This window comes from Argopecten irradians, chromosome 3 (assembly GCF_041381155.1).
Source record: "Argopecten irradians isolate NY chromosome 3, Ai_NY, whole genome shotgun sequence".
Classification (NCBI taxonomy): Eukaryota; Metazoa; Mollusca; class Bivalvia; order Pectinida; family Pectinidae; genus Argopecten; species Argopecten irradians.
The window spans coordinates 36,449,040-36,470,976 of NC_091136.1; the positions used below are offsets into that span (position 1 = coordinate 36,449,040).

Sequence of the window (21,937 nt, forward strand, 5' to 3'; positions counted from 1 at the left end):
CTCTTGCTTACGAGGGGCTCCGCATGGGGGAAACATGATTTTTGAACATGACGTTCAGCGGGATACACAATGTTTTGTCGCCCTCACACGTGACGTATCTCGACCAATCAACGACTGTGACTCATCGGTTAGGTATAATAATATATAAAATCTCACTGAATCTGAGGAAATGGAAGAAGAATTCCATTAGTCCGTAAAGGTTCATAGTCATTCCGAACCTGAGGATAGTGTGACGGGAGACGATTTCGGCATATATGTGGTGGACACCGAAAATGTGGATAGGTTGAACGATCCGGATCCTGAACAATAGGATTCGGAATTGCAGTTAAAACAGGTCAAACGGGCTAGCAAAAAGGTTAAAATTCGTGCTGAAATTGAAAATGAACGGGGAAAGATACGAACACTACCTATTTGTAAAAATGATACGGAGCCAGCAGTCATGACACCTCCCCGCACTTGTGATACCATGCCATCGACTTCAGCCTCCCAAGAAGGAGTACCTCCAGTACCACTGTCTCAGTCATCGCCTACTGATCTTGTCTCAGGATCTGCAGGTGAGCAAAAACCACTAAGGCATTGAAAATTATTGAATTTATCTGACCTCCCGTTCAGACATACGAAACTGTGTCTAATGCTGGTGGTATGGAATTCAGAATCGGAAAACAAAAATCGTAAGACAAGATTATTGAACACTGGGGATACGCCGATATAAAAATTATGAATGCTCTTATAACACAGAAAAAGCTGGACGACCCTACCCCTTATATGGACTACTCAGTCAAGATATTTTGTCTGGCAACAAAGTATGGTTGGCTAAGTGTTTTACCTCATGACCGGGAGTAAAGAGAGTTTCAAACCGCAGAGGGGTTCAAACGGGGTACTCATCGTCAGGATTTGATGGATTTCAATCTCCTCTTCAAAACAGACGACCCTTCTAGCAAAGCTATACTTGAGGTACGAAGTAATAGACCGGGATACAACAGGAACTTAAATGGTGTTCAACAATCCAAAGATCGCCGTCGTGGTCCTTTTCTCAACAATGGACAGGGAATCTGTCGTAATTTTAATGCAGGCAAATGGTTGTTTGTGCTGTGTGTATAGCAACAGATCAGTCGTCTACTGGCCATCCGTGAATTAGTCTGCAGGGTGTCCCAAAAAAACGAGGACCCGAGAGGGAGTAGAGGTTAAATCCACGCCACATCCGCCACAGTGAACTGTTTACATCTTGATGCGAGGTAGGAACTTTTACCGACAAACTACCACCTGGACAGAGAGTGGAAACTGAGGGTGTACGTAATGGTTTACGACTAACTACAATGTATGGACCCTATCAGCAAGTTGAATGCGAAAATTACAGTTCTACGTCAAAATTTAAGACACTTGTCGAAAAACAGGTACAGAATGAGATTAGTCTCGGAAACTATATATTACAACCAAAAAACCTACAATCACTAGTGCCGTTTGAGCGGTAGAGAAACCGAATGGGGCCATTAGATTTATCCGTCATGCTAGCATGCCTAGGTTTAGTTGTTTAAATACCTACACTTCAGACAACAGATGCTTGTACATGGACTTGCGTCAGGCCATAAAAATTAATAAAACCTTATTCATATCCTGCTAAAGTTGACTTAAAGAGTGCCTACCTGTCGGTACAAATTAAAAGTGCTGAATAACCTCTCACTTGACACAAATAGACGTCTAGTGGGGATAAAAACCCCACGTATATGTATGATGCTAAACCCCCGTTTGAATATTCCCACAGCCATAGCATATTTCAAAAGTTTAGTTCTTCAGTATGTTTTATCATGCGTAAAAGATATAATGCCACAGTCAGCTTATTTGGATGATTTTCTGATAATTGAGGATGACTTTAATTCATGTAGTAGAGCACTCCGTCTACTTCTCCGTGTATTGCGTCGTTGGGGCTTTTCTATCAGCTGGTCCAAGGTAGAGGATCACACTAAACACTTCGTATTTTTGGGGATTAAATTGATACATGTGACCTATTGATCAGTTTCCCTCAAAACAAAATGAAAGATTTCTGCGAAGTGTTGTGTCCATTTTTATGCAAATGAAGAGCGAGTGTTATACAAGCTTTGTGTGGAAAATTAAAGTGAGATAGTATGGTTGTCTGAGGTGGACGCATCTTCCTTCGACGCATGTTATCGGTCATTCCGAAATATGCTATAGGAAATCATTTATTAGACAGTTATTCTTTCTTCAGAATTGTTATAAGGATCTTTCATGGTGGATACAATTTATGTCGTCTTTAACGGTAAAGTGATTTTTATACAAACGCCATGTGACTGAATTACAAACTGATGCGTACGACTTCGGCATTGCTCGATGCTTCAAGGGTGACTTTTTCTACACGAACTGGCTGTTAGACCTTCCCTTTATTGCTCGTGAACATATCAATGTAAAAGAAACGGCCTCGGTGGTTTTAGCAGCCGCCAGGTGGGTCGTTTTTGGACAGGGAGTACGTGATTGTTTCAACAAACAATGCTACCACCATGTATGCTATTAACAAGGGGTCGTCCAGACATTGTGTAATAATGACATATTACGAATTTTATATTGGCTTCAGCCTTTTTTTACTTTGAACTAGTTGCTACACACTTTTCAGGTCGATTTAACATGTGAGCAGATAGTGCCTCTCGTTTACACGATTTGTTTGTTTGTTTGATTTATTAACGTCCCATTAACAGCTATGGTCATGTAAGGACGGCCTCCCATGCATGCTAGTTGCTACACGCTTTTCAGGTCGATTTGACCAATTATCCAGACCTTTTAATATGTTGATTAGCAATGAATATTGTGAATTTAACATACAGGAACTATTGCAACATATGTCACCACTTTTTGTATTATGCAGGTGGTGGTACCCCGGACTTAAGGGCAGACAAAGGGAGATTATCAGAGACAGTGGTTCGCCTACAAAAACAGGGATGGGCTAATTCCACCTCAGAAACATACAATTCACATTATTAGACCTTTAAAAAGTTTTGTGATGTGTATAAAGTTGCTAGTGTACCTGCTGACACTATGCTCAGACTATTGAACTATACATAACCTATAAAGTAAATGTCAAGGTTTGAATTTAACAGTGTAAAATGCTACTTCAACATTGTATCGGTTTTGCAAAGTCTACCGGGTTGCCTGACCCTATTGTTTCATCTACGATAATTCAACACCAGCTGAAATGTGTACAGCGTGAACTTGCTATTGCGTGATCTTGTAAAACTGCTTTGTCGCCATATGTACTTTTACAAATAGACCATGCTTTGGATTATTCCTGCCACAACAGCCGTGTTTGTTTGACAGCCTGCCTAACAAGTTTTTTCAGTTTTTTTACGACCAAATAATTTTTCTGGTTAATGTCTTCGGCGGCATGCTTCAGTGATATAGCACTATAAAAAGGGCAATAGTTCCACTATACAAGAAGACACAACACGAATATACCGCAGTCTCCCAAAACGCGCACCTCGCACAACATACACGCAACACTACGCATACATGGGAGGCCGTCCTTACATGACCATAGCTGTTAATAGGACGTTAATAAATCAAACAAACAAACAAATTCTGGTTAAGGTTGGTTTTTTTTTAAATCTTGCTGTTAATGTTCAATATGTGGATTTGTTACAATGTCACCCGAGTTTTTGTCTTGCGATTAAATTTATCAAAGCTCTCCAATTTAGGAAGCATCCTATTGATATTGTTCTACCAAAACTTGATTCTCACCTCCTCTGTCCATGCCAGGCTATTCAAGGTGCCCATGTGCCAGGACAGGAACCCCCCCCCCCCCTCTCCCCGGTTCACTTTTTGTTTTATCTTCATGCTCTTGACTCACCTACACTGTTTTTTAAGAGCTTTGCGTGTTTTATTGAGAGACATAGACCTTGATCCGTCCAATTTTGGAGGGCATTCTTTTCGCCGGGGAGCTGCTGCTTGGGCTCATTCCGCTGGGTTTGGGAGTTCGCAAATCCAATTACAGGGTTATTGGGCTAATGATTGTTTTAAGCGTTATTTTGACAACACATATGATAATAAGCGTGCTGCGCTTGCAGCTTTCTGTCAAAACCTTTCATCTAGTCTATTAGACTATGTATATCCAGACCAATGCATGGGAGGCCGTCCTTACATGACTTCAACCTTATCGGGTACACAACCTTATTTGGGTTTGGGATGATGTATCTACAACATTGCATTAATTTTTCTCGATGTATTTTTTTTTTAAATTTATTGGTTATACATGTATATGTGCTTGTATTTAGTTTAAACTTTATTTTATTTGAAACAAAAAAATCATGTGGTACACATACAACATTATTAGGATTCAGAAAAAAAGTGATTTACACTTATGTAAATCTGTCTCCTTTTGAATGTAACTAGCAGGCAGCATACTTATCTAAAAGGAAGAAAAGAAAGAAATGGAAAGGTATTGAGGAAGAGAGAGGATTCAGGGAAAAGTGCAAGAAGGGATCGGTAATGGGGAAATAAGGGGAGGAGGATATCACATGATGTGTTTGACAAGAAACCGTTAATCATCCAGCTAACAGAGGATTTCCCGCGTACAACAACAATGATTGGCAGAATTGAAAATTTAAGAATTCTTTTGTATCGTTAGTACTATAGGTACTGCAAATGGTATGTTTGTATGTCAAATTTGTCTTCTTGCGTGTGATAAAGCCATTTAAATCTAGAGACTAGGTAAAGTAATATATCACTGAAGCATGTTACAAAAGACATCGAGCAGCGCACCCCCCAACCAGTTACATTATGGGCAAACCAGTCGTCAAACTCCCTTAATACTTAGTGTTAAGCAGGAGAAGAAACTAGCATTATAGACTATATGGTATTCCTGGCCATGAGACAGAACCCAAAGCCTAACTCACAGGGTGAATGCTCGACTCCAGGCCAAAGCTAAAACAGGGTGAATGCTCGACTCCAGGCCAAAGCTAAAACAGGGTGAATGCTCGACTCCAGGCCAAAGCTAAAACAGGGTGAATGCTCGACTCCAGGCCAAAGCTAAAACAGGGTGAATGCTCGACTCCAGGCCAAAGCTAAAACAGGGTGAATGCTCGACTCCAGGCCAAAGCTAAAACAGGGTGAAGAGCTCAGGCCACAAAGCTAAAACAGGGTGAATGCTCGACTCCAGGCCAAAGCTAAAAACAGCTAAAACAGGTGAATGCTCGACTCCAGGCCAAAGCTAAAACAGGGTGAATGCTCGACTCCAGGCCAAAGCTAAAACAGGGTGAATGCTCGACTCCAGGCCAAAGCTAAGGTGTCAGGACAGACGTTAGGAAGGAGTAAGAAAATATAATATCCTTAATTTAGTCGCCTTTACGCTCATTCAATAGGTAGGGCCAGCAGGTAACCTACAGTAAAACTTCGATAGTCAATCAATATGGATATAAATAGGCTCATTTGTCCTGGTTATATCTTAATTCTTTTTGATTACTTAGAAGTCTCGGTGGCTTATGTAGCATTATGGGGTTCAGCTACGAGGCTTAACACCATAACATTTTGGAAAGAGTGTGAACTATGTTTTATGATGTATTTCAATATGTTGTTTTATTTAGATAATAGCTTCATTGAATTGGTATTGTAACATGAACGTAGATGATGACAACCTCAGCCACTGGACTATAGTGTGAAATGGATCGTTCTATCAAACTGATTCTAGTTGTTATTACAAATACTTTTCAAAATTAACATGGAAGTTATTTCAAGAGCACATGCGATACAGCATTTCCCGGAATTCCTGATCGAGAATTACATTAGTATGATACAAATGGTTAAATATTTGGTAGAATAATAATATGGCATTCCTTATCAATGAATATATAGTTCGTATTTGAGAAACCTATTTCTGCGGCATACATAAATGGTAAAACATGATACGGCATTGCTAACGAGTTGCTGTAATATATGTACGGTCATGTGGGTTATACCGCATGCTTAGATTAAAATGGAACTCATTATCAAATATTGCTTCAGTACAGGCGGAATATATGTATCAACATGAAATCGACATAGATTGAAATTGAACAGCGTGTAGATTACATCAGGTTAATATGGAGTGTTGTTCATACTATTACACAGCAAACAGAATTTCGTCGAATTTTAATCAAGAGAATGGACAAATACCTTCATGTAAAATTGGAAACAGTGTAATGTTGCTCCATTTAAGCCCGTGTTTTGACTTTTCCTGTTTATTTAATTTTCATTTCAAGGTTGTCTGCAAAACAGCTCAATGCTGATTTGTTCGACAGAAAATGCATACCATTAACACTTTGTCGGTACAAACACCGTTATTTATAGATAGAGGTGCCCATTGGCCACATATTAATGTGACAAGTTACCTTGAAACCCGATAATTAATGGAGAGTCGTCCCTATCTTTGCATCTATCTGTTAATTAAGAAATAAAAAAGAAGATATATTTTGTGGTGTGTTATGTTCATGGATTGATTTAAGACTACAATTACGAGTTATCTAAAATATTCCATTAATAGAGGTGCGTAAATCAACGATAAGAATGATAAATATCTGATTTAATGTGTTATTATCCTGGTCAGAAAGCCTTAAAGGACATCAATATTGGTTAAGAATGTAGAGGAATATCTCATCCGTCGATACTGTATAAATCTCAGATACATTTAATAACATTGGGTGGTTTCGTGTACAAAATTTATCGCATATCTGTTTGATTTCAACGCTAAAGATTTTATGGATAAAAAAGTGTTCTTTCCGCAATGTTTACGACTATATTACGGCGGGTGTGATTTCCTACTTAATTCCTACTATATTGCAGTTTGTCCGCTTTTGCATATAAACGTCAAAACGCAATTTATTTATTCTTAGCAGCTTACTCTACATTAAGTTTATATCGTATAAGTGAAACATATAACCATCTCGATTTGTTTTCTCTACTGATATTTGCGATCCATCTATTCATTACCTACAGTCTACAAATGTTATCTGTAGTCATCCTTAAATGGCAATAACTGTTCATAGGACGTTAAGCTATATAACATCACATCAAGTTTTCAAACCTACCCCAGTGTCCAGAGTAGTTCTGTATGTCAGATAGCACTATAAAAAGGGTGACAGTTATGCTATTACAAAGGCTCACAACGCAGGTATATCACAGCCTCCCAAACACGCACGCACTTCAAACACCGCATGCACGAAATACTAAATGACTGACTGTTACTATTAACCACCTAACTAACTTTTTCGATTTGATGATAGTAAAAGGCAGCTAAACTTAAATTATTACTTTTTCGCTTCTTCCTAAGGTCACACGGGCGAACGCTCAACTCAAGGCCAAAAGTGAGATGGTGCCAAGGAAGGCATTAGGAAAGATAAAGTCAGTTAGGAAGAGGTATAAAAGATAAGATCATAAATTTAGTTGCCTTTTACGATCATGCTGTAGAGGCAGCAGGTACAATTCTAACGCCCTACCTGCAGGGCGCTGTTGTGCCTGTTGGTAGTATTATGTGACCGGGTAGGCCGGTGTTTTGTTCGGTACAAATTACGAAAACACTACAAAAAAGCTACTTTTACTGAGAGAAATAACATCTTTTACTGAGAGAAATAACATGGCTATACCTCAGCCTCCCAAAACATACACACGCAAATGCACACATGGGAGGTTGTCCTTAAAGTCCAGGTTGTTAGCAGTAAAGTTAAGAATGCAATTACAATGTAAATTGGTTGGACCTTGATAAAACTTTGTTTATTTTTATACAAGTTTTATGTTAAGTAGACTCTACACTGCAAAAAAACGGTATGCAATATGCTCTCCGAACAATTATTGGTATGTATACTAATGTAATTAACACCAAAGGGCAGTAACTCATCCAATCATGTAGGACATATAGGATATCAACTCGGTATTTCAATTTTAGAACAGTCGAGTTTATATTCACTCTGTAACGTCAAATTTGATATTGCTTATACAAAGTTATTTCAATAACGGGGTTCTTCCTTGACTATCATAATATGCAAACATGTTTTACTACCTATATCAGATTCTATGTGATTTTTTTATCCTGAATTATTACAAAACGAGTATAAATTGCTCATGTCCCCCAACAAACCGTCTACATTACAGATAAACTGTATCATATTTCATATACGACGGAGATTATAATGTAATTTCAAATGTACATTTATGATGAAGACCATATCATGTATGTAGTCAAAATGTGTTTTCAAATAGTACACAATACACACTACTGACTGACTGTGATAATTAACTTATTAGAGCGATTTCTTGGTACAAGTCCTTCCTTTAAAGTCAAAGTCGTCACGAGTTGTCTTTCATAATCATCTTGTTACAAGTTGATCCGCGATTCAACGCTTTCAAATATAACCCACCGACAACTTTTTTTTCAATTTGTGTAGGGGAGTCAACTCCTATTAGAGCTTTGTTTAACATTTCAAGTTCATGAATTATGTACCTAATATATATAAGGCAATGTTTTGATAAGTGTAATTACTAAATAGGGCGATAAGAACGAAAAAATTAAGATATTAATGATTTTTTTTAAATGTATCAATCAGGCGAAAAGATTTTGTTAGTGGCACGTGTGATCTACGTAACTGCTGTGAACATACATGTTTACTCCTGTTTTATTACTTCTAATCTTAGTTATTGATAAAGATGGTGATATTTATCTATTTTTATAAATTGATTGTTATCATACCTTGATGCTTCCATATTGAACAATTAAGTCAAGAAGATAGAAATATTTCAAAATGGCTTCCACAACGGACCGGAAGACGAAAATGAAGGTTTGTTAATTTTTGTCTTTTCTGGGCGAAAAGACGACAAGAGGCCTAGAGGGCCTATATATCGCTCACCTGGTTTGTAATGCCAAGTAATGTTCTGAATACAAGTTAATTCCCCTATTAGGCCCCACTCTTTCTGCTCCAGGGGGTCAAAGCCAAAATTTATACGAATTCTGTTAACCCCAAGGATGTTTCTGGCCAAATTTGGTTACAATCCATGCAGAACTCTAGGACAAGTAGCGATCTTAAATAGGATTTACCTCTATTTCCCCTATTGGGCCCCGCCCCTCCTGCCCCCAGAGGGATCAGAGCCAAAATTTATACAAGTTTTGTTTCCCTTCCCCAAAGGATGTTTGTGGCCAAATTTGGTTACAATCCATGCAGAACTCTAGGACAAGTAGCGATTTATAGTATTTACTTCTATTTCCCCTATTGGGCCTCGCCGCTCCTGCCCCCGGGGGGTCAGAGCCAAAATTTATACAAGATCTGTCCCCCCCCCCAAGGATGTTTCTGGCCAAATTTGGTTACAATCCATCCAGAACTCTAGAACAAGTAGCGATTTATAGGATTTACCTTTATTTCCCCTATTGGGCCCCGCCCCTCCTGCCCCCGGGGGTTCAGAGTGAAAATTTATACAAGTTCTGTTCCCCTTCCCCAAGGGGGGTCAGGGTCACCATTTATGCAAAATCTGATCCCCTTTTCCTAAGGAAGTTTCTTGCCAAATTTGGTTGCAATCCATGCAGAACTCTAGGACAAGTAGCGATTTATAGGATTTACCTCTATTACCCCTATTGGGCCCCGCTCCTCCTGCCCCAGGGGGTCAGGGTCACCATTTATGCAAAATCTGATCCCCTTTTCCTAAGGAAGTTTCTGACCAAATTTGGTTGCAATCTATGCAGAACTCTAGGACAAGTAGCGATTTATAGGATTTACCTATATTACCCCTATTGGGCCTCGCCCCTCCTGCACCAGGGGGTCAGGGTCACCATTTATGCAAAATCTGACCCCCTTCCCCTAAGGAAGTTTCTGACCAAATTTTGTTAAAATTCATGCAGAACTCTATGACAAATAGCGATTTAAAGGAAATGTTGACGGATGGACGACAGACGCCGCGCCATGGCAAAATCTCACCGGCCCTTCAGGCCAGGTGAGCTAAAATTACGGTTTGTTAATTTTCGTCTTTTCGGGGCGAAAAGACGAAATGGCACAAATCAGCCACCGTATGTTATAACCCAACTCAACTTTGGATGAATTTGTCCATGCATAATTTGACTTCATACTGTTATCTAAGACCCTAGACAAAAGTCATTGTTGATCAGCTGCATTACACAAAATGATAGTTAAAGCAAACGTATTGGACCATACGCATTCTTCCAATAGTGTCTAACTATGGGAGATATGAATCACAATTAATTGGAAATTAAATTATGAGCGAAACAAAAGCAGGTTCCCTAATTTTCCAATGTCTTATATTCGTAAATTGCCAATAATCAACTATATTTTCTAAGGTGGAAAATACTTGCAATATATCTACGACATTGAAACGTACATAGATTTTGAACGGTCTGCCGCTTAAGTGTTTTCGGCCATTTGTCATTCGATTTTCCTGGAAACTGGAGAAGTAAGGCAAAGGAGATTGGTAATCAACACATTTGATAACATAAAGTATAAAAACCTGGTAGAAGACATACTTGTACAGAATAGTAATCGAGCCTACTGAATCGATTCTCTCTAGCACTCAAGGACAACATAAAGTCGGAATCGTTGTATTGACGAGAGTGAAATTCGAGAGGCTTTGTCTTTTATGTACATCGTAGTAGTGTTTTCTACACCAAGTCAAAGTTAGAATCTCCTTTTGGGCGTCTGTAGTCACTTAAACACTGTGCTTTATAGTGTATAATGCGCTCTAGTATATAATTTCTGTGTTCGGTGTTTGTGGCATTGTTTCTTTGTTTTCTACATCTATGTTTATTTCTGAATGTAACTTTCTGAAGAGTTTGTGCATATTAGCATCTTATCGGAATCGCCGGGAAAACTATATTTCGAATGTATATGTTATCAAAGGTTTTAAACAAAATCCTATCCATTCTTTCTATTTATTTTTACATAGAAATCCCAAAATACATGTATGTTCCCAGAAATGTTGGACTTTTGCATACTTACAAGGCATCGATGTTGTTCACCAAATGAGTTTGGCGTTGGCAGTAAAACAGATTTGATAATTGTAGACCAAGTATTGTACATTGATGATAAATTTTATAAATGACAAACAATAAGAAAGTTGGACTGAAGATTGTCACTTAGTAGCTATCCATACAGAAAAGGGATAAGAAATATACCTGCTGTTCATCTTGCATAATCTTAAAAGGCGACTAAATTTGGAATTTTATCTTTAAGTTACCTTTTATTTCAAAGCTCATATTTTTTGGTCACAAGTTCAGCACTTACCATTGTGATGTCAATAAAAGTGTCATTTACCAACTTAATATTCAACATCAGATATAAGACGATCCGTATCCCAATAGACACAGTGCGGTGTCTTTGTAATCCATGGTTATAGTACCACAAAATGGACAAGAACATTGGATATCATTGGTTCCACATCTATCGTGTAAAGAAAGAATATTAAAAATTTGTCTTTTGTTTGTCGTTCAAAACATTCAATGTCATACAGAAACAATGTAAACAAAGATTGAATTGTTTCAAGTACCCTATCCCTGCTTTCTACCTTTGACCCTAGCTATTTTATCGTAACCTTTCAAAAAATGCTGTGTTCAAAGCAGGCATTATTGATAGCTAAATAGATATATAAATCCTTACAGACGGTGACCTAACCTAATTTTAAGTTGTGCAGCCTGAAACATACATATAATGTTTTGGCCAGATTACATAAATTATGTTTTGATGATTTATACATAACTTAGGAGAGATGTTGGCCATTACTTTCTTAAATAATGAAACAACACCGTAAATTTCTTGTGAGATGAAGTTTCAATTGCCGATACGGGACTGATGTATGTGTAAATTACTACTAAACAGCCATTTGCAATGAGCATGAAAAATATGATTTAGGATAATGCAATGAATCATTACTGTGTCTGTAACTGCAATATATAACATGCTAGAATACACAAAAATATCAACATACAATAGGCGTTGTTGGTTACAACTTGCGCAGACAATATTGTGAGCGTGGTTACATCAATGTCAGCCATGTTGTATACCGTAGTTACCAAAGTATGTTGTCTTGACATTTCACGTTGACAATTATTAGTAAATATTAATGATGCAAATTAATAAAAAAAAATGGAACAAGGAGTCTGATGAAGAAACTTTAGCATGGATTTGGCTGTAAAAGAACGAATTTCATTATTAAAATTTTGAGTGATTTCTTCGGACAGGCATGTTCTATTATGGAATAAAGCAGGACTGGAATAAAAACAATCGCTCATGAATTGTATTGTTATGCTTATCATGAGTGCTTATTTCATTTGATATCTCCAAAGCATCAGTTGAGTAACTAGGTGTAGGGATAGGGAGGTGTGAAGGTCATACTTTACAATCATATTGGCCAATAATTAAACATCAGTATCCAAGAACATCATTCATTTGTTAAAACAAGTTTTGAACACAACTGCGAAAGTTATCTTCAGGCAATCAATTGGTTATACGTATGAGGTTTGCAAGTAAAGCCTACACTGAACAATAGAGTGCAATATTATTAACATGGAAACATTCCACTTGTCGTGTCTGTGAGAGTGAAACTCCCCAAGGAGGAAGGTAGAAATCTATTAGGAAATAAGTCATGAGAAGGTTAGAAAAAGGCCAGTCGGTGTTATAGAGTTGTTAGGGTTACAGGAGATTTTACATATCGAGTCTATTTATATTATCTGTATAGTGATGTTGATTGATCGTGCTGTCTTATATACAGGCTGTGTGGCTGGATTGTCCGGTGGTGTGATTTATCTATTGTAAATATAGACAAGATGAAGTTAACAATAATAACGTGAATGTCATGGGGGCGCAAACAATATCTTAATAAAACGAAGGTCATCAGATCACAGAAAATCCTACGCGTTTTATGATAAATGTTAAACGTAAAGGTAATGTGTACTCTATCGCAGAAATTGCCTGGTTATCAACCGTTATTTAGTCACGCACCAATGCACAATCGCACGTACTATCATTCCATATGTAAGAATTATCCCTAGCCTATCATGTCGACGTTATACTTCATCTAGAGGTCTTAAGTTACCTATTCTAATCGTGCCCTGCAGATAGGGTTTAAGACTAGTACCTGATGTCCCTATTTCATGATCGTAAAAGGCGACTAAATTTAGGTTATTTTCTTTCTTCCTACCGTACTTTCTTCTTCCTAAAGTCTCCCTTGAAACCACCTCACTTTTGGCCTTCGGTTAGCGCTTGCCTCTGTGAGGAAGGCTTGTCCTTGGCCGAAACACACCATAGTCTATAAAAGATTTAGTTTCTGCTTCTGCTTAACGGTCAGCATATAACGGGAGTTGGACGACTGGTTCGCCCGTTGTCAGTATAATGTGACCGGGTGGGGTGTGTTGCTTGGTGTCTTCGACGGCATGCTTCAGTGATATAGCACTATAAAAGGGCAAGAGACCAACTATACAAGAAGACACAACGCGAATATACCACAGTCTTCCAAAACACACACCCACACTTCATACACGCAACATACCGCATACATAAGAGGCCGATCTTACATGACCCTTAATTTTAATAGGGTAATTTACATTTTCTATCTTTTCCAAAACTCCTGAAACCAATTTAGGAGCTAAAATCGACTAAAGTTCAAAAATCCTCTCAATTAGCATATGTGGTAGAATCAAAAACTCTTCATAGAAAATATGCCCTTTACAAAATTTTATGGCCCTGGGGTCTTAAGATTTCCTCCTGGTGAGGGGGTCAAACCACTATAATAATATTGAGAAAACATATTTTTGAGCATTATCTGTCTGCCCTGCAGGTAGGGCGTTAGAATTGTACCGGCTGCCCCTATTGCATGATCGTAAAAGGCGACTAAATTAAGAATCTTTTCTCTTCTTCCTTGCTGACTTTATCTTTCCTAAAGCCTCCCTTGGTACCGCCTCACTTTTGGCCTTGAGTTGAGCGTTCGTCCCTGTGAGGAAGGCTCTGGGGTCTGCAACACACCGCATACATGGGAGGCCGTCCTTACATGACCATAGCTGTTAATAGGACGTAAATTAATCAAACAAACAAAACTGTTCAAGTTACATAGTAAAAAGCTAGAAGTAGAAGCCTGAGATCATTTTAACTTCATGTCAAATTGGTCCTGGCTGACACAGAGGGGCTTAGCCAAAAGGGGTCAAAGCTGCTTAAATGTTTTAAATCTTCTGAATTCACAAATGTGATGCAATCAAATGCTCTTTAAAGATTAAATAGATGTAAGTTGAATAAATAAAAGCAACGGTTTATTTTTGTCACACTGAGGTCGTTTTGGCACTATATAAAATAATATGCTCACATTATATAATAACTTACTTCTCATGGGTGCAATGGGCCAATATATAAAGTGGCAACGAATTGAATGCTTTTATTTGTATTGATTAATTCAAGAGCAATAAAAAGATAATCATGTTTTGTTTTAGTTGACCTGTATAATAAGATAATCAAATTCACATCAGTTAATTACATCAGTCCCAAATAATCATCCACAATGGCACCGGAAAGAAGGGCAAACACTACAGGCAACACTAAAACAAGGTTAGGTTTCATTTCATTTATTTGTTGTCTATTCATTTTCTTTTATGCGTCACGTAACATTTTCTTCAAATTAGATTTGGCGGATTCAATTGCTAAACTGGGTCATGCTTTATTTCCTGGTTCCTAATTATCTTTGTGAAATATTACGTACTATGGTTCTATTATGTGTATGTTTTATTCGGTTTGTAGGACAAACTATGATTATAATTCAATTTGGACTAACAAAAGTTGAAGTCGTAATATTTTAAGTTCAGGAGCGAGTTTTACTTTAAAGGTCTTAAACGTAGACGTAACTTACGACATTTTCGCGTTTTACTAAAAGTCGTAGCTAACGTTTACGTCTACGTTTACGTAAACATCTACGGGTGCCAGGGAGTAGACGTAAACTTACACGTAGCGGGTATATATTCTTTATCCTCAGTTCAAATATCATTTGTGACGGAGAAAATGAGGGCATTTCGCCGGAAAGAGTTTTTATAGATACACGTTTCACTTTTTAGTTAACGATGCTCCACCGGCGACAGACCATAAATAATATTCATCATTTGAACAATAATTGGTGTTTAATCGTGTCTATGTATGTCTTATTAACACAAAAAACAATTGAAAATAATTTGTTTTGCCTTTGGTGCATGCGCAATCGATCCTTCATTCCATATAGGATAAAGTGGCACGGATTTTTTTCGGGATGCAATTAATTCTTTTTTATATTTTTAACTTAAAGTAAAATAAAAAGGTCAAACTTTTCAATGGTGGTAATGGTGTAAAGTAAGTAACTTTTGTAACTGAAGAAAAATACTAAATCGTCTGCTCCTGTTTTTGATAGTGAAAAAATACCATTTGTCAGCGGTGGAGCATCTTTAAATTATTTCTCAAAATCTCTTACGGAGTCAACTATAGACGCTTATTTTTTATTTAAAGTTGTATGGTCTATAACTTTCGCTCTTTTGGTCATAGTGAAAACTGTTTAAGTGTTATACATATTTTTCTCCGTCTGCCTTTCTAATTTTACCAGTTTTTATAAAGTTGCAGCACTTAAAGTATCTTTAATTATAAAAGTAAAAAATCTTTTTAACGTGTACACGTGAAAAATAGGCTCGAAAGATGCCGAATCATTCCGAACTCTTCCGAACATCGTCGCGACAATCTCGAAGTAAAACGAGAGTTGTGAAACCAAGAGAAAATATCAACAATTTTTCATAAACAAAATATGTGGTCGACCTCATCAGACTCTATCTACAAAGAAAATAATGCTCGCATATTACAATATTTGATACACACAACATTTTACGGTAATGTGTAAATTGGATGTTTCAAATACTCAATCTGTGGACATATACTAGCATGATTTGCTCATATAGGCCAGAAGGAAAACATAAACAAACACATGTGTGCTTACGCTAGTTACCTGGCTCATCACGTGCAGGTCGTGTCGAACGTCAGTCACATGATACGATTAGGAATCCGACAAAACCCGCAGTCACTGAACATGGCGGTGATTGAAGGCGCTTTATTCAAAACCAGGAATATATGATTCCTAGATTTCGGCTCTCTTATAGGCCGACATATGCTTTTGGGGAGCTTAATCATCAAGTTACATGTCAATGTTTAAATATCAAATGTTTAAGTTACATATCGTTCCAGTGAAATTAGCAGCAATACAACTTTAAAGGTGCTCCACCGCCGATAGAGCATTAACAATACTCAGAGTTTGAACAGTAATTGTTGTTTAATCGTGTAAATATATGTCAAACTAACATAAGAAATAATATAGTATAATTGATTTTGCTTCCGGTGAATGCGCGATCAGTAGTTCATTCCATATAGAACATAGTGCTACGGAATTTTTTCGGGATGCAATTTATTGTTTTTAATATTTTTATCTTGAAGTAGAATAAGAAGCTCAAACTTTTCAATGGTGGTAATGGCGTAAAGTAAGTAACTTTTGTAGCTGAAGAAAAAATGAAAATTTGCATGCTCCTGTTTTTGATAGAGAAAAAATACCATTTGTCAGCGGTGGAGCATCTTTAAATAAACAGCCATTTCGTTATTTAAATTTGTAATCGAAATTACGTAACTCTTTAACTACTGAAAGTAACATTGAATATAAAGAAAAACTAACTACTGTAAACGTGGAATTTATGCTTATCACAAAGACATCTAAGTGTGAAAATTCACCCCGGGCGTAATATTTTCATATAATTAATTTCTATTTGTTTTCATACTAAATTTGACTTTCGGAGCCTGCTGATTGGGTATTCAGGGCGCATCAGTTTCAAATGTTTAATGTGTGGGTTGGGCAATAGATGTAGATGTAAAATATGTAAAGAAATTTTAAAATTCTGTCAAGTGTGTTTCTGACAGGGGGAGGTAATCAATATTGGAATGTCATGAAAATTTTGGTCAAATTTTGGTGCGGAATTCAACATAAAATGGCACCCCCACATAAAAGTTTAGCAAGATGGTAAATCTTAATTTCTTTTTATTGATGCCATTCTTCAAAATTAGTGACATTTGACCAGAATTGAAAACTCCATTTAACCTGGACAGTGGCAAACGTTAATATATCGTATATAGAGAATTCATTTGGTTCTGCGGTCTCTATAGGATGACGTTTTCGTCACTCAGCGTCCCTGGACACCATTTGCCTGAACCCAATCTGCATGTTTTTTGACTGGAAATCAAATATTGACGGTATTCTGCTTGTAATTTTTACATATTTGGTGGTTATTTTTAATACGGAGGCCTTCCTGTCTTGATAACGACACTGTAAATTGGGTGATTTTGTTGTAAAAAATCACATTACAAATATGTTGTTAATATAGCTTAGCACATGAACCAATATTCTATAAAGTGTTTATACAGAAGATGTTTTTGTCACGATTATGACACAGGGGCTTGGGCAGCAAAACACAGGGGCAAAGTAAAAAGGGGAGTAAAAATGAACTAATATCCTAGAAAGTGATATCCTGGACAGTGGCAAACGTTAAAATATCGTATATAGAGAATTCATTTGGTTCTGCGGTCTCTATAAGGTAGACTGTATGGCAGAATAGCGGAGAAGCAACATCATTAATGTTGTACAGAATCTCACAGTCTGATACTTCTCATCAGAAGGCACGAACAATTTTACATTTAACGAATGTCATAACGCTACGGATTCAAACCTAGCTAGAAACTATAAAAAACAGGCCAACGATTTAGTATTTTTCTTCAGTTACAAAAGTTACTTACTTTACACCATTACCACCATTGAAAAGTTTGATATTCTAATTTTACTTCAAGTTAAAAATATGAAATTAATTGCATCCCGAAAAAATTCTGTGTCACTATATCCTTTATGGAATGAAGTACTGATTGCGCATGCACCAAAGGCGAAATAAATTATTTTATATTATTGTTTGTGTTAATTATACATATATATATACACGATTAAACACCAGTTATTGTTCAAACGATGAATATCATTTTCGCTCTGTCGGCGGTGGAGCATCTTTAAATTAACGAATATACAAGTGTATTCATGATATCTTAACATTTGTGATTACATAGGCTATAATTAAGCAGAGCATATAACAATATTCAATATCACCGAGAGCCTTCGTTTTATTTTCCAAACGTTCACATATTTCACTCTCTTATGTGTTACACAGAATTGACTTTACAATATATTTGATGTGATAATTAAGCTACTTTCATTTCCGAATATTTTATTGTCGGATGTTAAAGACAATCGGAATGGGAAACATACCTATACACGCCCTCTCCTTACATATAAATAGTACATACAAATCAATATATACATACACAAATAATCTCAATTGATATTTTATCTAAAGATGATGGTATCCTAAAACATCAAGCTAGATATTGATAAACATCATACACAAAGTGTGTCCTAGTTTATATCATTACAAATAAAAGAAGAAAAAAATGATTTTAAAAGATATTAAACTAATTCACCGAAATATATTCAACAAAATCTATTGATATTCCTGACAAAGCACTGAACTTTATCCAATATAGCTTTATTAATATTAATATCGTGTCTTTAAGAACCACGTGAAAATGTTTGTGTTGTCAGTGGTATATCATTGTCAAGTTCCAAGATAGAGTTAAAAAGGAGCCGTCTAGGGTTGACGTATAAAGAGCAGTATAGAAAATGTTTGTGTTGTCAGTGGTCATTGTCAAGTTCCAAGATAGAGTTAAAAAGGAGCCGTCTAGGGTTGACGTATAAAGAGCAGTATAGAAAATGTTTGTGTTGTCAGTGGTATATCATTGTCAAGTTCCAAGATAGAGTTAAAAAGGAGCCGTCTAGGGTTGACGTATAAAGAGCAGTATAGAAAATGTTTGTGTTGTCAGTGGTATATCATTGTCAAGTTCCAAGATAGAGTTAAAAAGGAGCCGTCTAGGGTTGACGTATAAAGAACAGTATAGAAAATGTTTGTGTTGTCAGTGGCATATCATTGTCAAGTTCCAAGATATAATTAAAAAGGAGCCGTCTAGGGTTGACGTATAAAGAACAGAATAGAAAATAGTGTTCACAATTTATGTTACTATCATCTTCAACTTTAAGATAATCTTCGTAAGAATTGTTTACATGTTTGTGTAATTCACTAAATGATTGGACAGAAACTCAAAAGAAGTAGGTGAAAACATGTGTCTTTCGGTAATTGTATTTAGGTTAACCTGCGTTAAATTATTACCTGCAAGTTAAAATTTTGCTCTGATCTAAACCGTTATTATTTATAGTAATAATAATATCTCATCAAGGAGGACAATTGAATAAGGTCCCCTCAAATAAAGGGATCCTCAGATGGGATTAAGATAAATTTATGAATGGGTACAACATACTATTGTAATTATGTAATAGTACAGTGCAAAAAGATACCCCGAGAAAGGTGCCTATATGATATTAAAATGTGCAACGGAAGAGGCATTGATGATGCCTACTAGGAAAGCTACACTAGAAATACACAATTATTTAAAAGTCACGTACATATCATTTCATATTATAGTAAAATCTTTCTATGAGTTTCATGGGTTTGATCAGCTTGGTTCCCATAAATCCAAGTGTAATGAACTTCTACATCAACAGTCGAGGTCATCAAAATGTCAATGACATGTCGCAGTTGAAATTTGATCCATTTAACAGGGAGCGTTAATCGTCAGTAGCAAACGTCAATTATCTGGGGAGATGACCCCTTTAAATGATGTGACCACAGATGAAACTAGAAATACAAGCGAATCTAGCACTCGTTGGTTAACACAATACTCAGTCAAGAAATTGAAAAACATGAAGTTCCTAGACTAGTTTTTGAAGATTTGATTTGATGCTGATTAGACTGCAAGCTGATTGACAGGCATCAGTATCCGGAATATGATCTCAACGATACTGGTTTCATAGACGAAAATGAAGGTATCTGTACATGAAGCGATTAGGACAGGTAAGGCCTGTAGTTACACCATTATCTTTATGTTAAAACCACGTTAAAAGGTTTCTTAAAGACGTATGAACAACAAATTTCTCAAACAACATTTCCACATCTGTCGGTCTACAATATATCTTACCGGAGGACAATGACTGGGAGAAAAGGCGACCATGGAACGTCTTAGTAGTCAGGCAAGAATTGTTATGCAGTTTAAATTATTATGTGTCTAAAGAATGACTGCCGCTGGATACTTTGAGTTGTCTATAGTTGACACTTTAAGGAAGGCGTTTACCCCTGAGAAAGGATAAGTAGTAGGATATAGATATATCTGTTTATGTATGTCTGTAAAGCTGTTTTGTAGAATCTAAGGAAAATGCTGCCAACACTGAATACAAGAAGGGACACTGAATCGCACTTAACCAACCACGCCATTCGTCTTGTCAGTGCTAAGAAGTCACTTCTACAAGAAAAGCACATGAAGAGTGAGTACACAGAATCTTCGGATTGAGCGCAAGAAGGTCTTAGGATGTATAAGACCATTCACCTAAAAAGAAAATCCAGCAATCTGATGTTTACGTACCGAAGGAAAAATCTATTTGGTCAATGATGCTGAAGGGGGAAATAATTATGTTCAAAGAACAAAAAATGTTTCTTTTGTGCTATTTTTTATTTTATAGACGTTTATTGACATACATTAAAGCGGGTAATTGGTGAGAGGTTGATTTTCGCTTTACTCGCGTTATCACTGATATCCACGAATTCTAAATACTACCGATATATTCCTAATTTGCTGACGTACCTTGGAACAATAGTTTACAGAATTATAGGAATTAGTGCTATAAAGTAGGGAAGTCAATCACACAATGTTTTGTCTAATGGTGACTGTATGAATCAAATAATTAAATAACGATATTTCAAAAGACTTCGATATTTGACTGTTCTATCGCATTCGCTTCGGAATAAAAGATCAACATATATAAGTGCTGCATTTAATTACTCTAACAAGTTGGGAGATACATTTGTCGATAGTGCAATTTTTAGGGCTGGGTATTTGAAGGTATAAAACGATACAATACGCATTAAAAATACACTGAACCAATACACGATACGTATTAACGATACTTCTTTTTCAAATTCAGTTGATCATTGTGAAAAATATTGTGACAATAAAAACAATTTTGATAAAGCATTCTATAACCAGTAAAAAATCTTCCAAACATTTTATTCGGTTTATCATCTGTGTTAATAAATTTTAATACTCTTAATTGAATGATGTCTTAGAATACATTTTGTTCGAAATTTCCTACTTTGATAACAAAAACAGTAGAGTGAGTTGTTCAAACGATACAGCTATATACAGCATGTTTGCGTATCGATACTCGATACACAGCTGAATACCTATACATATCGGTATATTGATCCAGCCCTAGCAATTATATGTAACAACCGGAAACTTCAATGCTAATTGTATTAAATGTAGAAGTGTAGAGGTTTAATATTTTCCTTTGGTGAAACAACGTTATCAACCTGGGAATGCTTCCATGCACAGAATTGCATTAATTGTTTTTATCTTATATTGAAACTCCCTATCAGCGTAATTGATGATTGGATGTGTATCACAATAGTTTTTGTGTGCATTTGGCTTTTGTGTTAATCTCGTGAGATATTAACAGCATTCTCAGTTATCCTAGTATTCGGGCCATTAACACAAATGAACCGAAAACAGTAGTGTCAACCCTACATACATGTATTTAGAAAGTCAAACCAGGACTTATGTTAGTGCTTCAGTGGAAACTGTATGAAATGCGTCTGTTTTTCAGGACCGTAATACGGATATCACCATTATCTACATTTCAGTACGATTGATAAAGTCATGTGACATTGCATTTGAATATTGGATAAAAACATCTATTCTGTGTTGTGTAGAGAGAGGGAGAGAGAGAGTAA

The 21,937-nt window shown here is 36.6% G+C and overlaps 1 pseudogene; it reads left to right on the plus strand.

Annotated features, from left to right (window-relative positions):
- Positions 1-34: 34 nt before the first annotated feature.
- LOC138319653 (uncharacterized) lies at positions 35-3,944 on the plus strand (annotated as a pseudogene).
- Positions 3,945-21,937: the final 17,993 nt, after the last annotated feature.